Source organism: Humulus lupulus, chromosome 2 (genome assembly GCF_963169125.1).
Source record: "Humulus lupulus chromosome 2, drHumLupu1.1, whole genome shotgun sequence".
Taxonomy (NCBI): Eukaryota; Viridiplantae; Streptophyta; class Magnoliopsida; order Rosales; family Cannabaceae; genus Humulus; species Humulus lupulus.
Window position 1 is genome coordinate 212,657,141 of NC_084794.1, and position 9,254 is coordinate 212,666,394.

General features: G+C 42.7%; 1 non-coding gene across 1 annotated transcript; it reads right to left on the reverse strand.

The window, feature by feature from the left end:
• Window positions 1-7,240: 7,240 nt before the first annotated feature.
• Window positions 7,241-7,347, reverse strand: LOC133820203 (small nucleolar RNA R71). The gene has a single exon (XR_009886629.1). It is a non-coding gene; the product is annotated as a small nucleolar RNA R71 (small nucleolar RNA).
• Between the last annotated feature and the right edge of the window lie 1,907 nt (window positions 7,348-9,254).

The window sequence follows — 9,254 nt, forward strand, 5'->3', positions numbered from 1 at the left end:
TGCAGTGAAATTGATGCCCTTCTGGCGTTATCAATATCACTCCTGCTCCTGCGTGAGATTCGTTGGACGATCCGTCCATGAATAACTTCCACGAAGGAGCTTCGACTTGGGGCTCAGGCGCACTAGGTTTTTCGCACTGCTCGTTATCTGGGATCTCAGTGAATTTAGCGATAAGATCAGCCAAGACTTGTCCTTTTACTGCTGCTCGCGGTGAATATGTGATATCGAACTGCCTGAGTTCGACTGCCCATTTTAACAAGCGTCCAGCCGCTTCCGATTTTTGCAGAACTTGCCGAAGGGGCTGGTTAGTTAAGACTGTGATGGGATGGGCTTGGAAGTAAGGACGTAACTTCCTTAAGGCCAAAATTAAGCAATAGGCTAATCTTTCGATGGGAGGATACCTCAGTTAGGCCCCGATTAACCTCTTGCTAACATAATAAACCACCTTTTGTATGCCTTCTTCTTCTCGTACTAGCATCGCACTAGCAGCATATTCGGTGATCGCCAGGTAAATGAACAAAGTTTCTCCATCTATAGGTTTTGATAAAACAGGAGGCTGTGCCATGTGGGCTTTTAAGGCTTGGAAAGTCTGTTCGCAGTCTCCAGTCCACTCGAACTTTTTGTTGCCTCTAAGTAGATCAAAGAAAGGGGCGTATTTATCTGTCGACTTTGAAATAAATCTACTGAGTGCGGCAATCCTTCCAGTTAAACTTTGCACATCCTTGATTTTCACTGGCGATTTCATGTCGATCACGGCTTTGATCTTTTCGGGGTTGGCCTTGATTCCTCTTGAATTAACAATGAACCCCAAAAATTTCCCTGATCCTACTCCGAAGGAACATTTGAGAGGATTTAACTTCATCTGATATTTGTTCAAAACATTGAAACATTCCTGTAAATCCTTCACATGTCCTTATGCCTTTTTTGACTTTACCAGCATGTCGTCCACATACACCTCCATGTTTACTCTGATTAACTCCTTAAACATGTGGTTAACCAATCGCTGGTAAGTCGCACCAGCATTTTTCAGTCCAAAGGGCATTACTTTATAACAGTTAACCCTGTATCGGTCCGAAAGCTAGTGTGATCCTCGTCAGGGGGATGCATACTGATCTGATTGTATCCCGAGTATGCATCCATGAAAGAGAGGATCTCATGTCCTGCAGTTGCATCGACCAGCTGGTTGATCCTTGGGAGTGGGAAGCAATCTTTCCGGCAGGCTTTATTAAGGTCTGTGAAATCCACACAGGTTTTCCATTTGCCGTTAGGCTGGGGAACTAGTACTGGATTAGAGACCCACGATTGATAAAACGCCACCCTGATGAACCCATTCTCCTTTAGTCTTTCAACTTCCTTTTTTAAGGCTTTCGATCTATCCTTATCGAGCAGCCTTATTTTCTGTTGCACGGGTGGATAACTCTTGTCAACGTTCAGGACATGGATGATAACTGAAGGATCAATCCCAGCCATGTCTTTATGTGACCAGGCAAAAGCTTCCTGGTTCTTTCTCAAAAATTCCACCAGTTCTTGCTTCGTTGTTGCTTCTAAATTTTTCCCGACCTTTACAACTCTGGTCGGGTCTTTTTCGTCAAATTGGACCTCTTCAAGGTCCTCGACGGGTCCAACATTTTCCTCAAAATCCCCAAAGCGAGGATCTAAATCTCTATCCTCACTTTGGGCAACACCCTATTTGGTGACTCCATCACCGGATTGGGCTTGTGTATCAATGGCCATCTGCATCCTCTCTGGGGGAGTGCTCTTCAACGTTCCTTTCTTTGCCTTCGTGATCGAGGCATTGTAGCACTCCCTTGCTTCTCTCTAATTCCCCAGCACGCGTCCTACCCCTGCGTCTGTTGGGAATTTCATGGACAGGTGCCATATTGAGGTGACGGCCCGAAGATCAACCAGTATGGGCCTTCCAATTACAATATTGTACGCCAAAGGACAATCGACTACTATGAAAGTAGCGAGTAATGTCCTAGTAACAGGCGCTGTACCTACTGTTACCGGAAGTCTGGTTGACACCGTTGGGGCAAGTCCCTCACCAGAGAAGCCGTAAATTGTTTGGTTGCAGGGCTCTAAGTCCTTGACGGACAACTTCATGCATTCCAGCGAAGATTTGTACAGGATGTTTACTGAACTTCCTGTATCGACTAGTACTCTCTTCACCATCATGTTGGCGATTTGAACATCCACGACCAGTGGATCGGAATGTGGGAATTGGACATGCTGGGCGTCGCTATCAGAAAAGGTTATTTCACCATCCTCTGACTGAGCCTTCTTTGATGCCCTGTCCTCCACAATCATCATCTCGATGTCCTGGTCGTGGCGTAGGGTCCGAGCATATCATTCCCTTGCCTTTCCATTGCTTCCCGTGAGGTGCGGGCCTCCACAGATGGTGAGTAAAGTGCCAGCTACGGGGTCAAGCTGCAAAGGTGGCAAGCGCTGGCGTGCGAGCACCTGCTCGTTACCACCTGGAGCCTCTCATTGGGAAGTTCCCAAGGCCCGTACGTATCTCCTTAAGTGTCCTTGTCTGATAAGGAACTTGATTTCATCCTTTAGCTGGTTGCATTCATTTGTATCTTGTCCGTAGTCGTTATGATAACGACAGAACTTTGTTGTATCTCTCTTCGAAATATCCTTTCGAATGGGAGCGGGTCTTTTGTAAGGCACACTAGAACTCGTGGCCTGATACTCCTCTCCCTGAGACTCGACGAGGGCAGTGTAGTTAGTGAACCGTGGTTCATAACGATTGCCCTTAGAGCATTTATTTTCAGAGGTGGAAGGCTCATTATGCGGCCGCTTCCCCCCCATTCTTGCCATTTCCATTGCCGTTCCCGTTGCCTTTGTCATTGCCGTTGGGTTTTGACCCATTGGCAGCTTTGGTAGGCTCGGCAGTCCCCTTATCCTTGCCTGGGGGCTTTCCTTCGCTGGCGATGGAATCCTCGAGCTTGATGTACCGATCAGCTCGATCCAAAAATTCTTGAGTAGTCTTAACTCCATGCTTTCTGAGACTGCTCCACAAAGGCGTGCGACGCCTAACTCCCCCAGTTAGGGCCATCATCTTGCCCTCATCTCCCACTGTTTTGGCTCCAACCACTACTCGCATGAAGAGCTGGATGTAATCCTTCAGTGGCTCTCCTTCTTGCTGGCGTATCTCCACCAGATGGTTCACCTCAGTTGGGTGCACACGACCCGCATAGAATTTTCCGTAAAATTCCTTTACGAACATCTCCCAAGAAACAATACTTGCAGGAGGGAATTTGAAAAACCACTCATACGCAGCATCAGAAAGTGTTGCAGGAAAGATCCTGGACCGAGCATCTATGGACACTTTCTGAATGTCCATCTGTATCTAAAACTTGTTGACATGAGATACCGGGTCACCATACCCGTCAAAGTTCGGAAGCGTGGGCATCTTAAACTTGCTGGGAGTTTCTGTCACAGCTATCCTCTGAACGAAAGGAGTGCCCCTTCTCCTATCGTACTTGATATGAGACGTTCTTCCCCCGACCAGCTGTTGTACTACTTGGTTTAGGGCATCTATTTGGGCTTGCACGACATTAGGAATCGCTGGGGCCTCTGCTGCTGGGGGAATGTACTCATCATGCCGTTCCCAGCGATCCTTGAGTACATCTCTTAAATCTTCTCTGCTCGCTTGCTCCGAGCCGGTTAAAGACGTTATTTTGCCTGGGCTGCCCCCCAGCATTACGTCTCTCGGGTTGGTCTTCCCTAAGTGGTGGGATTCTGCCCCCACTTCTCTCTTCATTTCTCCGACCGACGTTTCCTCTGCCTGAGTCGGCCTCATTGTAACCATGGCCATCTCTAAACCTCGATTGGCTATGGTGGGATCGACTGTCCCCTCGGTTGCCTCCTCAGGCTGGAACTTCCTGAGCATTAGAGGGTGGCCTGCGTTGGTCGGTAGGTCCCTGTGCATTATCATGCCGTGGGGGGGCCCAGACCGCAGAGATTATCTCTAAGTTCCTTCTGTTGCCAGAAGGACGCTGCCCCCTGCTCGTTGGGTTCGGCTCTTCGCCTCTGTGGCATCTAGGACTATGGAGCTGCTGCCCGGCCCTATTCTACCTTGGCTATGGGGGATTTCCCCGACCAGCCTGGGATGGAGGCTGCACTTCAGGATCCCTTGGTGGGACATCATCCTGAGGAATTAGTGGCTACTCGGGCCTTTGGGGGCTCGAGGGCTGGATCGGCAGGCTAGGATTGGGACCCCTTTGGGGTGGCCCATTTGCAGGTTGATCAGGCTGTGAGGCAGGTGCAGCCTGATTCCTAGCCAACTGTAGGGCTGCTTCGAGGGCTGCCATGGCTTCCCTCTGACGACGGTCCATCTCCGCCTGTCTTTCACTCAGTTCCCGGCGTTGTCGCTCAATCTCTTGTTGCTGCCGCGCCATAATCTCTGCATCACTTTCTTGGCTGGCCCTCAAATTGGCCAGTTCATCCTGCAATTCCCCCAGGGTATTTCTCAACGTCTCTGAATCCAGTTCTTCCTCATCAAATTCCAAATGTGGCTCATTTTCAGCCATGTTTGGAGGGGGAGGTGGTTGAGATGGTGCCGCGCTAGCCGCCTGTCCAGTCTTCTTTGTTGTTTTCGCCATTACTATTTCAACGATTTTGTATCAAGCTCTCAATGAAAACACCAGAATGTTGACCCTTGTTTTGGTAAACTAACACGGAGTCGAAAATCTTGATGTGGATAGATGTGTTGGAATGAATATAATGACAAAAATAGTAAAGGACACAAGAAATTATAGTGGTTCGGCCCCAAGAACTGGTAATGACCTACGTCCACTTAAGCTATTATTGATATGAGATCTCAAAGGGGTGATCAAAGAACTAGGGTTCTCCGAGTTTCACAAACCTGATAGAGATAAACAATACAATCGTAATACAATAGCTCTACTTCTCTCGTAAGTATGTAATTTTAATTAAGCAAAAGCCAAAAGTCCCTCCCTTGAGCTATCTTTCTCTATTTATAGGCTCAAGGAGGATTACATGAATTTGTTACAAATATTCTCTCCTAATTAATCGGATAATCAGGAATCATTGGAGATAATCTCGGAATTGATTATGATCTCTAGAAGATTATCTTGAAAAATGCGGAATGTACGACCATGCTGGTCGTGAGAAAAATTCAACTGCTGCACCTATAATGTCTTACTGGTCGATACTCGAACAGAACTCTGCCAGGTGTCAGTCACGTGTTCAAAATCGCCTGCCACATCATCCGTGCCTGTTTTTTTGGATAACAGTTAGATTTTCGAAGTAAATGTTGGGATGTGAACTATTTACTTGTGCATTTTTGTAAATCAAGTAATGAAGTAACTAAACAAGCATATGGATGATTCTTGAAACCTTTATATTTCTCAAAGTCTTGATTTCCCTTACTTTTGTTTCACTTACCTCATTTTTTCAATTCATCAAAAAGACACTACCAAAATCTCAAATCTCTTTTCATTTCCATTTCATGTTACTAACATTTTGTGTTATTTTCTACTAATCTTTTGATTTTAGGTTACCTCCTTGTGGATCGACCACCCGATCTATACTACAACCACCACTTAGTGGTTGTCACGATTTGGGCGCTAAACAAATTTTGGCGTCGTTGCCGGGGGGTAGTTTTCAAAGGTTTAGTGAAATTTTTACAAAAATATTAATAATTTTATTTGTATATTTGTTGGAATAAATATTGTATTAAGAAGTTTTTTTAAATTTTTTTTATTTACTAATGTTTAGTTAATTGGAATATTATTATTATAACAAAAATAAAATGAAAAAAAAACCTTAAAAAAATTAGTTATTTATATATATATTTTCTTTTTTTTTATCGGTAAAACAAAATAAACAAAAAAAGGATAAACTTATATATATATATTCATATATAAAAAAAAGTAAAAAATATATATATTTACTTTTTTTATTTTCCTTTCTTTTGGTTTAAAAAAAAAGAATCATATAAATATATGTATATATAATTTTTTTTAGTTAATTTGTTTATTCCATTTCTCTTTCTTAATTTTTTTTAATTTTTTTTAGTTTAATACATATTTGGAAAAAAAAAGATTAAGCTTGTTATTTTATCTTCACTTTAATTCTCTTTTCTTTATTTTATTTTTGTGTTTTTTATTTTGTTGCTTAGTTTAGGTTTTTCTTTTCCTTTGCCTTAGTTTTCCTTAGAATTTAGATTTTCAAAAACAAAAAAAACATAAAATTGTATAAAATTGTTCATAAAATTTCAATCATAAAATGCTTAGTATTGGGAACAATTGTGTAATATTACAAATGGTAGAAACCGATATTGTTCTGTCTAGAAAGATTGGTTGTTAAATAAGGTTTGTGATAGCGTTACCCTCCACACATACCTGGGAACCTCAGGGAGTTTTGTCTAGGTAAGTGTGGGTCTAAAGCGATACCTTGGTAACCTTCCCAATCGGCTTGGGAACATTTCAAGCATATACCTTTGCACTATTACATTGTTGAACTTATTACTATAAGAAAATCCAGCTTTTTCTGTCATAATAAGCAATTTCACTCTGCTTAAAGGTTGTTTTGTCGAAAATGTTAACTTGTGATCCACCATACTTACTCAGTAACCTCGGGGAGTTCTAGTAAGGTGTTGGAAATCACCCCAAAACCTCCAAATCCACCTGGGAACAAGTTTAACAAAAAAATTAAAAAAAAATTATTAAAAAAATTACAAAAAAAATCTAATTCTGATTTCCGAGAGTGGATGAATCATCACGAAACTTCTAGTGAAACTTCTTCCAATTCATCTGCCACTCCTTCCGGAACTCCTTCCACCAATCCTACTTCTCCACAAACTTTAGCTGATAATAATCCATTCGCAATGTCTCGCAATGATGAAATCCAACCAAGAACTCTCAATGACTACCTCCATCCTACTCGCACTTCCACGCCTTCATGAATTATCTTCCTTCCTACTATGCCCGCATTATACTTTAAACCTAGCATGATTCAACTCTTGCCCACATTTCATGGAATGGAAAACGAAAGCCCATACGTGCATATCAGAGAATTCGAGAAGGTAGTAGCCACGTTCTATAACCAAGCCGAAAATGCCGATTCTGTGCGACTGAAGTTCTTCCCTTTCTCCTTGAAGGACAAAGCCAAAAGATGGTTATACTCTTTGAGACCTAGGTCTATTGGAACATGGGAGGAGATGACCAAATCTTTCTTTCTGAAAAACTTCCCCAGCCATAAGACCAACAGTCTAAAATGACAGATTTCCACATTTTCCCAAAAGGACAATGAAATGTTCTATCAAGTCTAGGAAAGATTCGAAGATTTGTTGAATCAGTGCCTGCACCATGGCTATGAGAACTAGCGCTTGGTCAGTTACTTCTATGAAGGCCTCACGAGTCGTGAGCGCCAGTTTGTAGAAATGCTATGCAATGGCGAATTCCTCGAAAAAGAGCCAGATGATGCTCTTGAATATCTCGAAGAAACTGCAAAAACATCTCACACCTAGACTGGTCCAAGTGCTACTGATAGCACCAACCAACACAAACCATCAGGGATCTATCAACTTCGAGAAGAGGATTGTATTAAGGCCCAACTCGAAGCTTTGAAAAAGAAGTTTGAGGTCTTGATGATGAAAAATGGCCAAAAACCGCACATGATTGCTCAAGTGAAATCGCAAGAACCTTGCTTTGTTTGTGGAGGGACGGAGCATTTAGCTAAGGAATGCTTAGATTTTAGTGAAATGAGGGGGGTTTATGAGGAGCAATACAATGCCTTAGGGGCATATAACAAGCCATTCTCTCATACGTACAACCCTGGTTGGAGAAACCACCCAAATTTTAGTTGGAGAGATTCCAAACAAGCTCAATCGTCTAGAGGTCAATGGAGAAATGAGCAACAAGTTCAACCATCAAAGGCGTATTCTGCACCTCAATACAATGCTCATCCACAATGAAATTCTCTCGAGAATACTCTTCATGCATTCATAGAGGAACAATCCAAACTAAATCGCCAAATGATGGAGGAAATCAAGGAAATGAAATGTCAATTCTCAAAATTTACTAAATCCTTGGCCATTCCGGAAAAAGGAAAACTTCCTTCCCAACCAAAATTCAATGTGCAAGGCCAACACATGGCCCAATCTTCAAATTCTAATGATCAAAATGTCAAGGAAGTAAATGCCATCACGACTAGAAGCGGTAAGACTTTGCAAGACCCACCCATAAAATCCAACTCTCCCAGTATTCCAAAAGTTACTCCCGAAAATCCACCACCCAACAATGCCACTCCAAAAGTACCATTTCCCCAGGCTTTGAAAACCGTTGGGAAACTTCCTGATAATCGAGCTGAAATCCTTGAGCACTTGACAGAAGTGAAGATTAATCTTCCTTTACTTCACATCATAAAACAAGTGTCGGCTTATGCCAAAATCATCAAGGATCTATGCACTGTAAAAAGGAAGCACCATGTCAAGAAGATTGCTTTCTTGACTGAGCAAGTGAGTGCGGTGATTGAACAAAAGGCACCGCTGAAATACAAAGATCCCAGTTGTCCCACCATTTCTTGTCAAATTGGGACCCATGAAGTCAGCCAAGCCTTACTTGATCTTGGTGCGAGTGTAAATCTCATGCCTTACTCTGTATACTCGCAACTCGGTCTTGGAGAAATTAAGCCAACATCTGTTGTGCTACAGCTTGCTGACCGTTCCACCAAAAAGCCTAGGGGTATTGTTGAGGATGTGTTAGTTCAAATTGAAAAATTCTATTACCCTATGGATTTTCTTATTCTTGATACCACATCTGTGGTAAACATGGAGTCTAAAATTCCTATTATCCTCGGAAGACCATTCCTTGCCACTGAAAATGCTTTGATCAATTGTCGGAATGGTCTAATGAAGATATCGTTTGGAAACGTGACTCTTGAAGTCAAGATCTTCCACATCGGGAAACAACCTCAAGAATATGATGAATGCTATCAAACATTCATGATTGACTCTTTAATTCCCGAGGAGGCTCAATTGCGAAGCAACTTTGATAATCTTGATGAACTCCTCCTTCTGTCTGACAACGAAAGTCCCAGTTCTATTGAGTCTACTCTTGCAATATCAGATCGCATAGACTCACGCAATAGAAGGACTCAGTTTTCGCAACCTCGCTTTGAAGAGCTACCTCGTGAGAGGTCACAGCCAAAAACTTTAGCCGAAGAGGTCCCAATTTTTCAATTGACCCAACTTCCTGAGGGTTTGAAACATGTCTTCTTAG